The sequence below is a fragment of the Chrysemys picta genome, chromosome 12 (genome assembly GCF_011386835.1).
Source record: "Chrysemys picta bellii isolate R12L10 chromosome 12, ASM1138683v2, whole genome shotgun sequence".
NCBI lineage: Eukaryota > Metazoa > Chordata > Testudines > Emydidae > Chrysemys > Chrysemys picta.
In genome coordinates this window covers 47,685,815-47,700,880 of record NC_088802.1, presented here as the reverse complement: position 1 = coordinate 47,700,880, position 15,066 = coordinate 47,685,815, and the positions used below count along the sequence as shown (strand labels likewise).

The 15,066-nt window shown below is 40.8% G+C and overlaps 1 protein-coding gene across 2 annotated transcripts in view; it reads right to left on the bottom strand.

Moving 5' to 3' along the window:
• The window catches only part of ANKFN1 (ankyrin repeat and fibronectin type III domain containing 1), a 222,155-nt gene that overhangs the window by 180,126 nt on the left and 26,963 nt on the right, over positions 1–15,066 (bottom strand). Inside the window, exon 1 of one of the 2 annotated variants that reach the window (XM_042841026.2) lies at positions 7,319–7,462. The exons of the other annotated variant lie outside the window; for it this stretch is intronic. The gene's annotated coding sequence lies outside the window, so the exon portion shown is untranslated. Of the gene's footprint in view, positions 1–7,318; positions 7,463–15,066 lie in introns of those variants that run through there. 2 annotated transcript variants of the gene reach the window in all.

Sequence of the window (15,066 nt, the reverse complement as noted above, 5' to 3'; positions counted from 1 at the left end):
TGGGCAGGAAGGATCGGGGCCACTGGGGTTTGTATTCTATTACTAACATAGGCAAATCAACCAGCATCCTGAAAGCAGCATCCTTCATTAGCTAAATAATAATTTAAGCCACAAAGGCCTGATTCTATAAACACTTAGGCACAGAAGTAACTGAATTCCATGGGACTACACAGGTGAGTAAGTGTTTGCTGGATCAGGAATGGAGTATACAATGTATTGAGCATTTGCTACTTTTATAAGTAAATAATATTGCCATTGCCGCAAATTAAATAGGAGATGTAAAACTTCACCTAGTTTTCAGGAGCAAATATTAAGCTAAGCTCAAGTCTTTAGGGAAAAATAGCATCTAATTATCATCACACTTATTCTTTACACACAGGTTCCTAGTATATCACCAAATTTGTGCTTTACTATCATTAGCCTTTCTCCTCACTACCAGTTCCCATAGAGGAGTTCCTTTTTTATTCATTTTGAAAGTTTACCATCAATCATCCTCTTAAAGAGCTTGCCAGAAACTTGGATAGAGGCTCATAATAAAATAGCAGAGACAGAGAACTAATTGATTTCTATAAATAATGTTTAGCTGTAAAGATATGAAAGGTGGTTAGGACCACATGCATTAATCTTCCTTTTAGCCATCTGTGTCTGCAAAGGCACATTATACACGTGACAAAGTAACCCCACTAGTTTGCACTGCAAATACAGTGGGACATTAATATCATACTCCTCTCTCCTTTAGAGTCTCTAATTACCCCCCAAGTTTATATGCTGCAATTTTTAACTTTATTTCAATTACCATCTCTACTATGACAGCATGTAGAAAATGACCATGGTTTTTTCCCCTTTACTGGAGGATGAATGTAAGTTTAATCTAAATTCTAAGTCTGAACTTATTCTAACCATGCTATAACGACTGACGATGTTCAATGTAAACACATACCACCTTCAAAATAATATTACTTTATGTCTTGGAAGAAAATGAATAGCCTAGATTGAAGTGGGCTGTAGTCCACGAAAGCTTATGCTCTAATAAATTTGTTAGTCTCTAAGGTGCCACAAGTCCTCCTGTTCTTCTTTTTGCGGATACAGACTAACACGGCTGCTACTCTGAAACCTAGATTAATGCAACAAAAAGCATTAAGCTGGAGTAAATTCCATCGCAATCCCATTTTGCTGCCTTTAAACAGACAATATACAGGAATTGCTACTGCTCAGCCTCATAAATGATGTTATCCATGTTAAATGACATTATTCTTTATGTAGCGCTATAAGGGGCACATACTTAGCTGATACAAATTGTTGTAGGCCTACTGAAGTCAATAGCAATAGACATTGCACACTGGCTAAGGATCTAACCCAAAATGTACAAAGCACTTAGCCAAAAGATAGGCTTCCTGCCCCAAATACAAATGAACGGGGGTGATTGCTTTATGCTCATTTGACAAAGACAATGGAGGAAGAAACGTACTTTATTTAGGGATCTTAAAATGCTAGGGAATACTGTCAGCTACAATGACATCTGTCTTAAGTGATGCCCAAAGGAGCCAGCAGAAATCAGTCTAGGAGAGTTGATCTAACTAAAGGTCAAACAAAAATCATTCTGGACACATTCTGGACATTGAGGAACCTTTAAAATGGTCCATATGAAGGCAAGAGGCTGTCTCTGGACTTGGCATGTAATATACAGTGAAACCCGCTTTAAATCTAAATAAAAAGCAATGGGATTACAGAGAAAGCCTTGTGCAGAGGATGTCACATTTAAAATTATGAATATTAGGTCATTATATATGCAATGATTTATACAGGCAATGTCAGCCTATTTAGCCCGAACAAACTTTTTCAACCAATCATTGGGTTTAACATCTAATGCAAAAACAAAATAAAATGCTATGTTGAGGGTTTTTTTTTTTTAAGGATAACTTTCTGGCTGTCTACTAAATAAAAATGGAATGATTACCTTCACTTGTGAGCCAGAAAAAAATGTCAGACCAGACAGAATTCAATAAAAAATGGCCAGTTCTTTTCCAGACCTTTTTGTAATGGCTGTACATAGATTTTTCCATACATAAAATGCCTAGTGATTTAGAAAATATAAAAGAAGCACAAATGGCTAAATTGATTTAAATAAGGCAATTCTAGCTCAGCACTGACTTCTGAATACATTCAACACACGGTATTATAATTGGTTTTGAAATATGGTCATAATTTTAAATATTTTTACAGAAACCCTCTCAAACTACCATCCAATCATGTGGCTTTTACACAGAGTCAAGTATTTCGCAATGCCTTTAACTTTACTGTTCAAAAGCACACTGGGCTCCATAAGTCAACTTTCATGAAATATTATTTTAACCATTACAATGTCTGGTTTCGATTTGAAATCCCTATCCATTTTAAAATCCAGTCAGAATAGTCGAGGCCTGGATTCAGATACAAAGAACATTTTAGTGTCAAGCTAAATACTGTAAAGCTAACCCTTTCCCCCCCAAAAAGAATTCAGTACTCCTTGAGAATGCATTCAACCATTGTGTATTCCCATATTGTCCAACAAGGTGCTAAAATATCTGCCCATTTATGAACAAAGATTTATGAAGATCTAACTAGCTGGTTATCACAACTGCCCACGTGAAAAGGATATTTGCGGGGGACCTGACCAGGAGCGTGTTACCATAGGATTTACACTAGGGATGGGTCTGAACAAGGTCTGCAGTAACCTTGTACTTTGAGGAAGTTTAGATCCAGGTACAACTTTTCAGCTTTGGCCCATTTCTGTTTTAAACCCAAAGATTATGTATCTGAGCATTGTCAATATTTGAATGGAAAAAGTGATATAAGCCTTGGAAAGTTTTAGAACAACGGTGCTTAGGATATTTGATCAACCCTAGAAAGCTCTGTCCTTAGTCCTCTCTCTAGGTTAGCTCATCAACTGATCTGCTGCCTTTATGTTGATGACTCACAAATCTACCTCTCCACTTCTGAACCGGCCTCTTCCCATCCAATGCTGTCTCTCTGCCTGTCCCTGTGACATCTTCTTCCGGATGTCTTGATTTCAATGTCAACTCAGCCCAGCTGAAGCTGAACTCCTGGTTTTTCCTCCAAAATGCTCCCCGTTCTCTGTCATTGTTGACCATGACTGGGTAGAAGGGTATAGCTGATATTTCCTTTAAAAAATTATATATATATATGAATCTGACTCGCCTTTATACTAAAGCCGCAGGAAATCAGTGGCAGAATCAGGGATAGAATCCAGACCTCATGTGTTTCTAGCCAATACTGTAACCACAGGACCAGCCTCCCTCTCTAGTCACTGCTGATCCTCCTATGTTGGCTAGAAAGCCAGGAAAAGCCACTAGGTGTAGCCAAGCCTGAGCCTTCCAAATAAGGTGTGGAGGAAACAGAGTCAAGGAATTTAATTTGCGTTGTGATCCCCTGAGTCACATGATCCCACAGGGCGGGGATTGATTGGTTGGGTTGATTGATTGATTGATTGAGAGGTATGTGCAGGTGGTGATGGACCCCTTTTAAGATGGCTAAAGGTTAATATTTTGCCCATATAGACCTAGTGATGCATTGCTAGAGATGGTGACAAAGAGAAGATGAGATTGTGAAGCGATAAAACATACATACTTTCCCTTGGGCATGATTCCTCTTATTTTGCTTTCTATTGCCCCAGGCATGAATCTAGAGTCTAAAGTAAGAGCCTCTGGGTACAGTCAGTGACAATTCATAGCAGCTACCCTACAGCAAACACACATACACTTTTAATGACAATCCTGAAGAGAGCTGAGAAAAATATACCGGCAATGCTTCTCTTTTCATGGGACGTCACCGGAATGGAGAGGAGTAGGAAAAGGCGACATCCACGAAATGGAACTGATGCAGAAGAAAAATCATCTTGTTATTGAAAATGGGGGCGGGGGAAAGGAAGTTTGACAAAGAATATGACTGAAGGATTACTAGAAATAGAAATGTCCACCTCATCATCACTAAAAGAATAAATCAGTTGTACCATTCAAGAGAGGACTAGTCCATTAAAAGCCCCAAGCTAGCATTCATATAGAGAGAAGAAATATAAACCTGCCAGCATACAGGACATTTGTTGCTTTTGGAAAGGAGCTTGTATTAAAAATGCCAAATCTTTGTCAAAAATTGTACTCAGCACCAAAAAAAAAAAAACCCCAAACAAACTAAAAGATGGTTTATCTGCCCAAAGATCGACATAGTGACAGAAAAGGGAATGGGAGACAAATCATCTTCCCTATGCTCTTGTCAGCTTTATTTTAGAAATGTTATATACGGCCCAGAAAGTCTATACAGAAGAGGCCAACCAGATTTTCCCTCCCCCCCCCACACTTTTAATAACGTCAGAGACAGAGAGACAAGGTTTGCTCTTCCAAGCATCTGTTGAATCCTTTAAGGTTTTCAGCCACTTCTTCCTGCAATGCCCACAAGGAGTCAGCATAAATAATTAGCATTATATTTTTATCATGCTAGGTCATCTGGGTTGCCCAGTGTATCCGGTCCTCTCTATGTCCATTGAATTTAAGATCGTTGGAGTATGGGACACTTTCAATTTGTGTCTCTTGTACATATGAACAAAGGAAGTTGGGATTTTCAGAAGGGTCTAAGGGAGTTAAGTGACCAACTACCATAGACTTTCAATGGGATTTGTGCACTTAAGTCTCTTAAGGCTCCTTTGAAAACCCCAGCATAACAGCTTAGATTGTGATGGGTTACATGGGAGCCGCTCACAATAGCAGCCCCTATGCTCCCGAGCTGTCCAGAAAGGACTATGATGAAAATTGGGCAGGGAGGTATGGGGTCTGCCCCTGCCCTGCAATTGCCCGCAGTGCCTAATGGATCAAGCAGATTGCCCACCCACAGTGCATCTTAGGCAGTATGACTCCAGACCACCTCCTACTCTGGGCTGTGATATAAAAGCCAGGATCTAGGTCACAATAAATAGCGAATAGCTACACTTTTTGGCTACTGGTATTCTGGAAGAGCTGTGCCTTCTAATTTTTAGACAAGAAATCAGCCTGGATAGAAAATGATTTCACACTTACAAATCCTGCCTTTCTTCAGCTGTGACAATCCCATAATGTACAAGGGATAAACTCAAGAAAATGGTGTAATTATCTTTCCTGCTAGAGCATGAAAGTTTCTCCGACTCCTTGACATCCCGCCACCTAACAAAGCTTCTCTTAACTGTTCTTGTTGGTCAGTTACAATTTATTTCTCTTGGTCTTTGCAACAAAACACAAAACAAAATACCCTAACCCTTCTCTTCAGATCAGCCTCATATTATGTATGGGCAGCTCAATAAGTGTGCTGTATGTGAAACACCTAGAATTCGAGATAGGTGCTGGTACATCATCATTTAATAAGGACAGAATATATTTGACCATTTTGGTGCTGCAATATGTTGCCACATAGAGCTCCGGAACTTGAGAACAATTTCAAGACAACTCCTTCCTGAACCAGTGGATATAGGTGGCAAGAGGAAAGCATTACTGATATGATCTGGATTCTGGTAATGATGCAAGCCAGGCAGTGTCAGCAGCCATACTCCTTTGGGCAGTGATCCCATCAAATCTCACAGGTCCAGCAAGAATGAGCCATGTGAATGTTTGGAGCAATCTCCAAGTAGCATCTATCTGCTGCCGGTAGCAGTGAGTTATCAATTCCCTTTCCCTTTGAGTCAATAATGACACAGTGCCCTCAAAGTACCTGCGAGGGGATACGGTTCTGATAGAGGTGTCTTTCAGAGGAGATATAAAAGTCAATGCTTTGACCATTTATAGCCATTAAAGATCCCACCGTGGCACTTTGTATAACAATAGGACAGTAATATTGGTGTCCTGGAAGTACCCCAAAGCAGCCAACCCTCTTGAGTTAGGTTCTGCACAAACATCTAGTAAATGATATTTCCACAGGATGTTCCCCCAGACCCACAAGTAATAATTAAAGCAATAATAATGTACATAATTGACATGATCTGCAGGCAGCCGTATCTGCCTGTAACTGTGCACCTAATTTGCAAGTGCAGTTACCATGATTGCCTGCAATAATTGGCTATATTAGTAAGTGCACTCATTATGACTGTCCATGCATAATGCAACCCAATTGCACATTGGAACTGTCAGAAAGCCTATGCACAAATGACCAACATATACTATTACTCAGCAATGGTTTGTTTCCACACACACAAAAGTCTTATATGACCAAAAACTTCAATTATATTTAGAAAGTATGATGCTGTGTTCTGAAGAAGGATGCTGCAATGGTTTGGGCCCCAGCCTAGGACTTAAGAGACCTGGATTCAATCCCCTGCTCTGCCACAGATTTCCTATGTGACTTTGGGCAAGCCACTGAGAGGCTATGTGTAAAATGGGGATAATATTCCCCTCCCTTCACATTGAAGACTGGGAAGTGCTTTGAGATCCACTGATGAAACACGCTATGTGAGAGCCTGCGGAATTTACATATTGACTTGCTCAAATAAAATTGGGATTGCAAACATTTTGATAATAAATAAAACTGCACTGAGAGCATAAAAATGACATACTTTAATGGTTTGGCACGTAATAAGACTAAAACCACTGTGTTCTTATACGTTCAATTTTACCACAATACAACATGATATTCACTTAACCAGATCCATGGCTTATTTCAGGTAAAGCTGTTCACAATTATACACACACACACACACACATACATATATACACACACACATATATATACACACACATATATATATATACACACACACACACACACACTCTATATATCTTATACACTTGCTAAGATTCATAAGTACTGTACTGGAGGGGAAAATATGTAGCTAAACCTGCAGAAAAAATAAATGGTGTTGAATCTATAATGAAAATTAGGAACTGCTTGACAAAACTATACTTGCTCTTGAAGCTAATACTAATGTGTGTAAAATCTCAGAGATAATAGTACATTAATATAGGACTTTACATATTCAATCCTCACAATGCCCTGTGTTCTTATATCTCCATTTTGCAGATGAGGAAACTGAGGTACAAAGAAGTGAAGTGGCTTGCCCAAGGTCACACACCAAGCCAGCAGTAGAGCCAGAATTAGAACCCACATCTTCTAACTCCTACTCAAAGCAGTAAACCCGCTGATCTAGAGATATGAGCATGTCAGTAAAGGAGGCAAATATCACATCACTGTGGCTATTACAAAAACACATACTATTAGAAAGCATTGAGCAGTTCAGTCTCTTAGCATGTTAAACTTCCTCCCCACCAACACATCATCAACTCGGGATGCGTGCCAGTTCACTTACCCACGATTATCATATTTTCTGTCTGATGCATGCGGAATAATTGCTTTTTGAATGCTGGTTCTGTGGAGCCAGAAGAGTTGTTTGCCGCTAGCCCGGTTGTCGGAGTCTCCACCTGAGATGCTGTGCAAAATGCTAACTTGAAAGAAAACACGAGTAGGGGGGGAAGAGAGCTCTCTGAGAACCTCCACATGGTTCCTGTTGCTAGGGGAACCACTCCCTTTGTCTGCATAGGTTAAGAATGGCTGCCTCATTTGGAGCCGGGCTCTTGAGTAGTGCAAACAGCACAGCAGTGTCAGGAGGGAAAAGGATTAAAAGCTTCAAATGTTTTATGACACCCCCCTCCCCACACACAAAAAAGGTGATTTGGAATTGTTAAAAGAAAAGTAACCATTAACAGATTTGGGGGGAGGGTGACATTGAAGATACTGCAGGGTCTCTTTCATGGCATCTGATGGGATGGAACTCAGGTGCACTTCATTAGACTCAGATATAGTACACACTGGTGGATCCAGACTAAACAGTGTGCAGATCCAATCCACCCAAAGCCAAGGACTCATCGGTATGACACAGTTAAGGCACGCCACTTTCATAGCCAACAGTACACATGGGAGTGAAGTTGCTATCTGGGCCCCAAGGGAGTAAAGTACATCTGACCACCTTTAACTACCCTCACCTCATGGATTAGCTACCCATTTTGCAGCTGGATAAATTGGAGATAGCCTTTCAGGGCAAGATTGAGCAAGACTCAAACCCACAACCTTCAGGAGTCTAGTTGAGCGCCTTAACTACTCCAGGACTGCACCGCGTATTCACCCAAACCGTCCACAACAAACAAAAGGGATCTATCACAAAAAACAAAAGCCTCTCCACTCTTTCAAAAATGCTCATAGTAGGTGGGATTTTCAAAGGTGCCATGTAGAGTGATGATCTCAAAACCCATTGAAATCCAACGGGATTTGGGGGCCTTAACTCCTTCCTTTGAATATTCTGGCCAGAATTCCTTGCTCCCTTCCCTGCCACTACTATCCTCTGCTCCCCATCCTCTGCTGGGCCCCAGCATTGCTCTGGAAGTGCTCCATTACCCCCATAGATTCTAGGAACACTTTCAGTTCAGGGTCAATATCCGTCAGTCCTTAGTTCCTGCAATAATCCATCACCAGTTATAAAATGAACATGCCAGTGTGCGTGTTTCTGGATAAGAATTGTTGACGTGTATGTCAGAGGCTTTATACTGCTAATAACTAATGTAGATTCTCCTTTAGGCCAAGTGCAGCAGCCTGTCCATAGGGAGCAAAAGACTCTGAGTTCTGTCCTTGCTTTGAAGTCATGCTGTGAAGTGCTGGACATAGCTGTGTTATAAAATATATTGTATAGCACACCCCTCATCACATCCCCCTCTAGCTTAGAGATGGAACCAAAACTTAAGTCCAACCACCTTTAACATTTGCAGCTAGACTGTTTCTCTATAGTGAGTTGCACTGCGAGGCAAACACTCGGATATTTGTAGGGATGAGGGTAGAAGTAGTCAAAATTTGGAGCCAGACCCAAATTTTTACACCTCAGGCCACTCTTAATCTTCATACACACCCATACACCACCCTGCCTCTGACACATACACAGAGCTATTGGGAAATCTTGCAACATTTAATCTCAATGTGGAGACGCAGGCTAAGATGATGCACTGCAGTTGTGAAACCAGACTTTTTCTCATTCCATCAGGGAGCAGCTGCTGGCGTCTGCAGCATTGAAAGTCCCAGCCTCCTACTGAACAGAGATGAACTTTGCTTTGTGAAGGCTGGACGTTAGGGAGATCAATGCCACTTTTGTTCTTTTTTTTTTTTTTGCAGTCAGGTTTTTGCTATGAGAGAACACAAGGCAGAGAGCATTAGACCTCTATACCTAAAGCTCAAGTCCAGCAATTACCCTTCAACACAAAGGTTCGCAGGATGCAGTCCTTACTTTATTGCACACGTTAAATTTTACTCAGAGACATGATAGGAGCTTTAAACTTTTTGTTCCTTCCAGCAGTGTTATCTGAAATGTAGCAATGAAAGCAGGTTTGATCAGCGGCCCCACAGCTCTCCCTGGCAAAAGATCAGAAAATGTTTGGAGATTATCAATGAAGGCTTAGGGTTTGCTTTCCAAGGTCACTGAACCAATGGTTCATGTGCAGGTTTCAATCACATCATGCTTTGAAACACGGAACAGCTTGTGAGGAAGAAATCAACTCAAAGTTCCCTGGTTTTACTCTTAACATTCATTTCCTTTCACCAAGTAAACTCCAGCTTCTACATTCACTTTTATTTATCAATTAATTTAGCACAGGCTGAAAGTGCCACGCTATTTAAATCCAAGGATTGTGGGCAGAGCCTATCAGAACAACAAAAGGAGTGCCCCTCAGATAAGGGAGCAGCCGCAGAAGCCAGAATCTAACTGATTACGGGGGACGAAGGTTGGAGGCGGGGAAAACAAGGACAGGGGTGTAGTTTGGAACATCAGAATGAGGGACCCAGAAAAGGACACCGAGCAGAGAATTCAGGACAGTGGATGCCACCCAGAGGAACTCAGCCTGGATGCATGCCCAGAAGAGGGAGTAAAAAAGACCCCACAGTTGCAGAGATCCACCCCATCCAGGTTTCTCCTCCTGAACTGACTGATGGCTGTCTTGGCCAATGCTAGGAAGAGATTGAGGAGGAGGACTTGAGACTTTGTGGCACCACAGAAGGGCTAACAACAGCTCTCAAGAATGAAGTGTTCCAGTTGCAGTCAGCACAGGTGCAAGCTTCTGCCAATGTGCCTCAGCTCCTGACCTATAGCAAACCCCTCTAGTTTTTGGCTTCTCTGCTGAGACTGCCACTAACAGAGCCAACTGGTGTCAGCTGTGGTGGTAACTCCCTCAGTGCTCTGTGTTCCAGTTGTGTGCATAAAACACCCAACATGGAGACCGCATGTAGCTGACTTCCTATCACTTGGTTAACATCGTCCAAAATCAGCTGGTCTTTATTTTTGCTTATTTCCATCAATAATATTCTGCACTTCCAATAGCACATTTATCCAAGAACTTTACAAGCATAGATACTATCCCTACTTTACTGATGGGAAACAAAGGACAGAGGAATGAATTGGTTTGCACATGGTAAATACGGTTACAAAGCCAAGAAGAGAAGCTCTCTCTACCAAATTCCAGTCTTGCGCACTAGCCATTAGACCCTCCAAAGATCGAGAAGCCGCTGTTTCTCCCGTATTTTGTTGAGAAGGGGGTTTATTACATTCTACTTAATTTTAAAAGAGATTCCCTGGAACTTGGACTATTCAGCACCCCCTGTAGAGGGATCTCTCTCATCCCCTTTCTAATCTATTGCTTGAAGGATATAATGAGATCAAATAATACTGAAGTCTCGTTTTTCATTAGGTTTGTGCTATCTCAGGAATTAATTTGATGAATGAACCTCTCCCATCACTCTCTCATGTTTATACACTTTTCTTAATTAGCAAAATGTAAAAATCACTTTATGGCTTGTTGAGTGAATCTCCAGAGGAAATGTGATATTGTAAACACTCCTGAAGATTTTAGGATCTCATCTTTTTGTTTTGCAGCGAAGACCCAGCCTTACTTTGAACTACATTGAGCAGTTTGCTATTATTTGAAATACAGCCAGTTTCATATCCAGAGGTACCCCCTCATTAGCACAAAGGGAGGATTCCACTAAAGATCACTTTCAAGAAGTTAAATCGTGTGTTCATCATAATACGTAGCTCTCATATAGGGCTTTTCCTCTGTAGATCTAAAAGACCTTTACAAAGCAGGTACGCATTGTTATTGAAGGATAAATGGTTCAGTGGTTAGCACACTAGCATGGGACATAGGAGACCTACCAGAGACTTCCTATGAGACTCTGGACAAGTCACTTAGGCCTAGTCCCAAGGTGCCAAACTCCCATTGATTTCAAAGGGGTGTTGTAAACATAATGAAGGTTTTGAAATGCTCAGCCACTATGATAACAGGGGGCACTAATTTTATTGCTGGGGTAAGTGATGCACAGAGGGGTAAAGTGGCAAGTCCAAGATCACTTAGCAAACCACTGGCAGGGCTGGGAACAGAATCCAGGTCTCCTTAGATCTAAACTAGTGCTTGGATCCCCGGGCCACCCCAGGGCAAACAACTCAAAACAGATTCTTTGTAGTGGGGAGGGCAATGTTTCATTTCTCAAAGCTGCCGCTACCATATGCTGTGGAATAGCGCTCTTTGTATCAGCAAAAACTAGTAAGCTGGCAATGCTGCCTCTGAATGCCAATCTTCAGCAAGTTATCGTGAAGTGAAGAAACCAAACCACTCCCTCTTCTTCTAATGGAGCAGCATGAGAGAGTAAAAACTACCTACCACTAAATCCCAGCTCCTCCACAGATCAATTAAAAAGAGAAATTAACCATTTGCAGGTCTTGACATCCTAAAGGATTAGTCTAAGAATGAAATCCAAGGTATTGAAAATTATCAGAAAAGAGAGATCCAGGCAGTTGAGTTATACCATATTAATGCTTCTTTCTCATCTCTCAGTACACACACACACACACACACACACACACACACACACACACACACACACACGGAGAGGGTTAGAAATCACCTAACAGTGTGACTGAGGTTTATTTATTTACTTACTTTAAAACAAGTAGCCGAGCAGTTTGTAATCTGTAAAATGAGGCTATGGAAAAGTACGAGAGTACTGCTGCTGTTTTAGGGACCTGTCAGTCAGTGTTTTCATTATATATGCCTATTTTCTGTTTATTATTCAGCCAAAACATTGAAAAGAAAAAAAAAGGCCTGTGTCAACAGGCTGACGTTTTAGCCATTGAGACGGAATTTTTTTTACTCCGTTTAAGGTGTCTAAGAGCAATTTTTTAAAGTGAATACTTACAGCACTCTAAAAATATACCGTCCTAGCTGTATTAAAGTTGAAAGGGCACAAAAATATTTTAAAAAATAAAGCTTAACTGCTGCAAACATAACTCCCAGTCCCGCAATAAGATTCATGTGGGTAGAATTCTGTGGAGTCCCATTGACTTTAATGGTGCAGGGTGGAGCTGGCTGGGAACTAGAATTTCCCTCGCGTGGAAAGTTATCACATTTCTGGAAAAATTTCCTTCTGAATCTGAACAAAAATGTGGATATGCAAAATTTTCCATGGAAGGGACATTTTAAAAATTTCAATTTTGGAAGAACTGAAATGGAAGTTATCAAAAATGTCTGGCCCCACCTCTCAGGCTCCCCACAGTCTGCCAGATGGTCCACAGAGCAAAGTAGCCCAGGTAACCCTTGCTTCCCAGCAGCCTACCACATGGGCTGCTGGAAAATTGGGAGAGTAGGAGCTGGGCTGCTGAGGAGTCAAGGAAGCCAGGTGAGTTAGCAAAAAACAACCCTCCCTCTCCCTCCCCCCCCACACAAAGTAGGTAGCTTTTTGTTAGAAGTTTTGTTGAAATTGGCACATTCTCTCAAAATTTTTACATACACATGCATGCAAATAAGTATTTAGACCATGAACAGTCATAATCTGTATGTTTGTTATGCATTGTGAACAAGACTCAACGTTAATAGGATTGTTTGGTTGAATCTCATGCTGCTCTAATTTAGGGGCTATGAATGTTATTCTAAAAAATGGTATATTTTCAGTTCTATACATACCACGGGCAAGATTTTAAAAAGTGACCAGTGTTCTTGGGTGCCCAGTATGATACACTAAAATCTTCAAAGAGTTTCTGAAAATCAGGTCCCTTTAAGATGGACATTCAAAAATTGAGGTAGTCAAAAAAATCTAGTCATTTTTAAAAATCTTGATCAAGTTCTATACAAATCAAATCTTGCTTTGTATAGAACTTCCAATGATGTTGTAGTGGGACCTTCTCCTTTTGAGGATCATCTGTTTGCTACTTGATCCGCATAAATCTACCTCGGATATAGAACAGGCCCCAAACATTACTATTTTCATTCCCACTCAGAAAAATCCATATTCATTATTTTTGTGTCAGCCACTCACTTTGCCCCATTTCAAAAATTCATTCATGTTCAGCAGACTGATTGTATATCAGTAACAGTCTAGGAGATCTCTTCAGAAAATAGGTAGTCAGATATCTCTATCGCTTCAAGTTGCATGATGCATTCTGTATGACAAGATCTCAAAAAGACCACAACAGCAGCTTGGTGCCAACATAACTGGTGCACAGTAAAATTAGTAACATCATATGCTGCTAATCTGGCCAGTGAAGTTTTCATGCCTGATAACCAAGACACAATCATTACTGGAATTCATGATCTCTGAAAAATAGCGTCTGGACATTAGTCTGAATTCCAAAGAACAGTTTAGTTTGACCATGACAGTGCCCCTTTTCTTTTGCTCTTCATGAACATTTGCATAAATAACTTTTTCCTCCTACTGTTGTTGGGGAACAGCTGCTCTTTGTGCCTTACGTGCATTTGGGTACAAACAAGAGTATTTTTTCTATTCTGTATAAAAAGTTTCAGGCATCCAACCAGACAGCAGAAAAAGCAAAGGGGAGGTTACAGATGCTGAATGTAGCTCTGTATTATATCGTGTTCTCTTCTCTATAGCTACCGCTTCATGTTTCTTCCACGCAATTGAGTTCGTAGGTTGCAGAGAGATTCAAACAGTTAACCTGGCACATACTTTTAGGGCCAAATTCTGATACCTTTATGCTCATTATTGCCCAGTTGCTCTATTGAAATCAGTAGGACCATTCATGGAGCAAGGTGCTTCTCCATATGAATACAAATCTGGCCCTTAATGAGGTTAACAAAATACAATACCACAAAGGTTCTGATTAATTAGTCCAATTTTTATTCTGAGTCACTACTTGAGATAACCTTCAGAGCAGACTGTCAAGGTTGACCCTAATTCAGTTTTGTCATTGAGGGTTGCTGAAATCAGACAGTCTCTGAAATCATGGCTTTTGGATCTCCCCCTCAGACCGATTATTCACATTAAGCCCCATTCAGGAAGTGATCTCGCTGGAAAATCTGAGAAAACAGTAGCGCAGAACTTCCAGACTCTCAAAAAGCCAAAGAATGTTCTCTCTCTTTAAAAAAAAATGAATTTAGTGCTTGTGAAAGGAACCAGATTGACAGCCCCGAAGACTGAAGGCTTCTGTGTATGCACAAAACCAGATCCATTATCAGGTTCCTGACTGCACATCAACATGCCTTGATGGTGAGCTACCAGTTTAACCATTTGCCATCAACAGAAATTGAACTGGGGACTCCAGGACTAAAGTGTAAGTATCTCTAGCACTCTATCCTTTAGCTTTCCGTTCCAGAGAACTTCTATCCTCAGAATTAGACACAGAAGGGGGAAGGTTAACAGACACTGAACAGTGGTTTACATAAAAACACCTCTGGGGGTGATAGGGTACTTCAATGTTCATGGTCATTCAGCCTTTTGGCCTCCCTGGTGCAACTAGTGCCAAATGTAGTGGTGGCTTTTGGGTTGAGGATGTAGGTCAACTAGGAACTGGACTGAAACTACCATATGATTTATCAGGAATCAAATAATGACAATTTTCTATTACTCCTGACCTGAGCTGCATTTGAGAACTGATGGCCTACAGGTGAAAAGCTTTTTCTTCTCTCTTCTGTTGTTGAAAGAATAAATGGGGTTATAGCAGAGTACATTAAATTCATTTCAGCTGAGATCTGAACCCAATTTACCAAGGGAGATAAATGAATGCATTAAGTCACT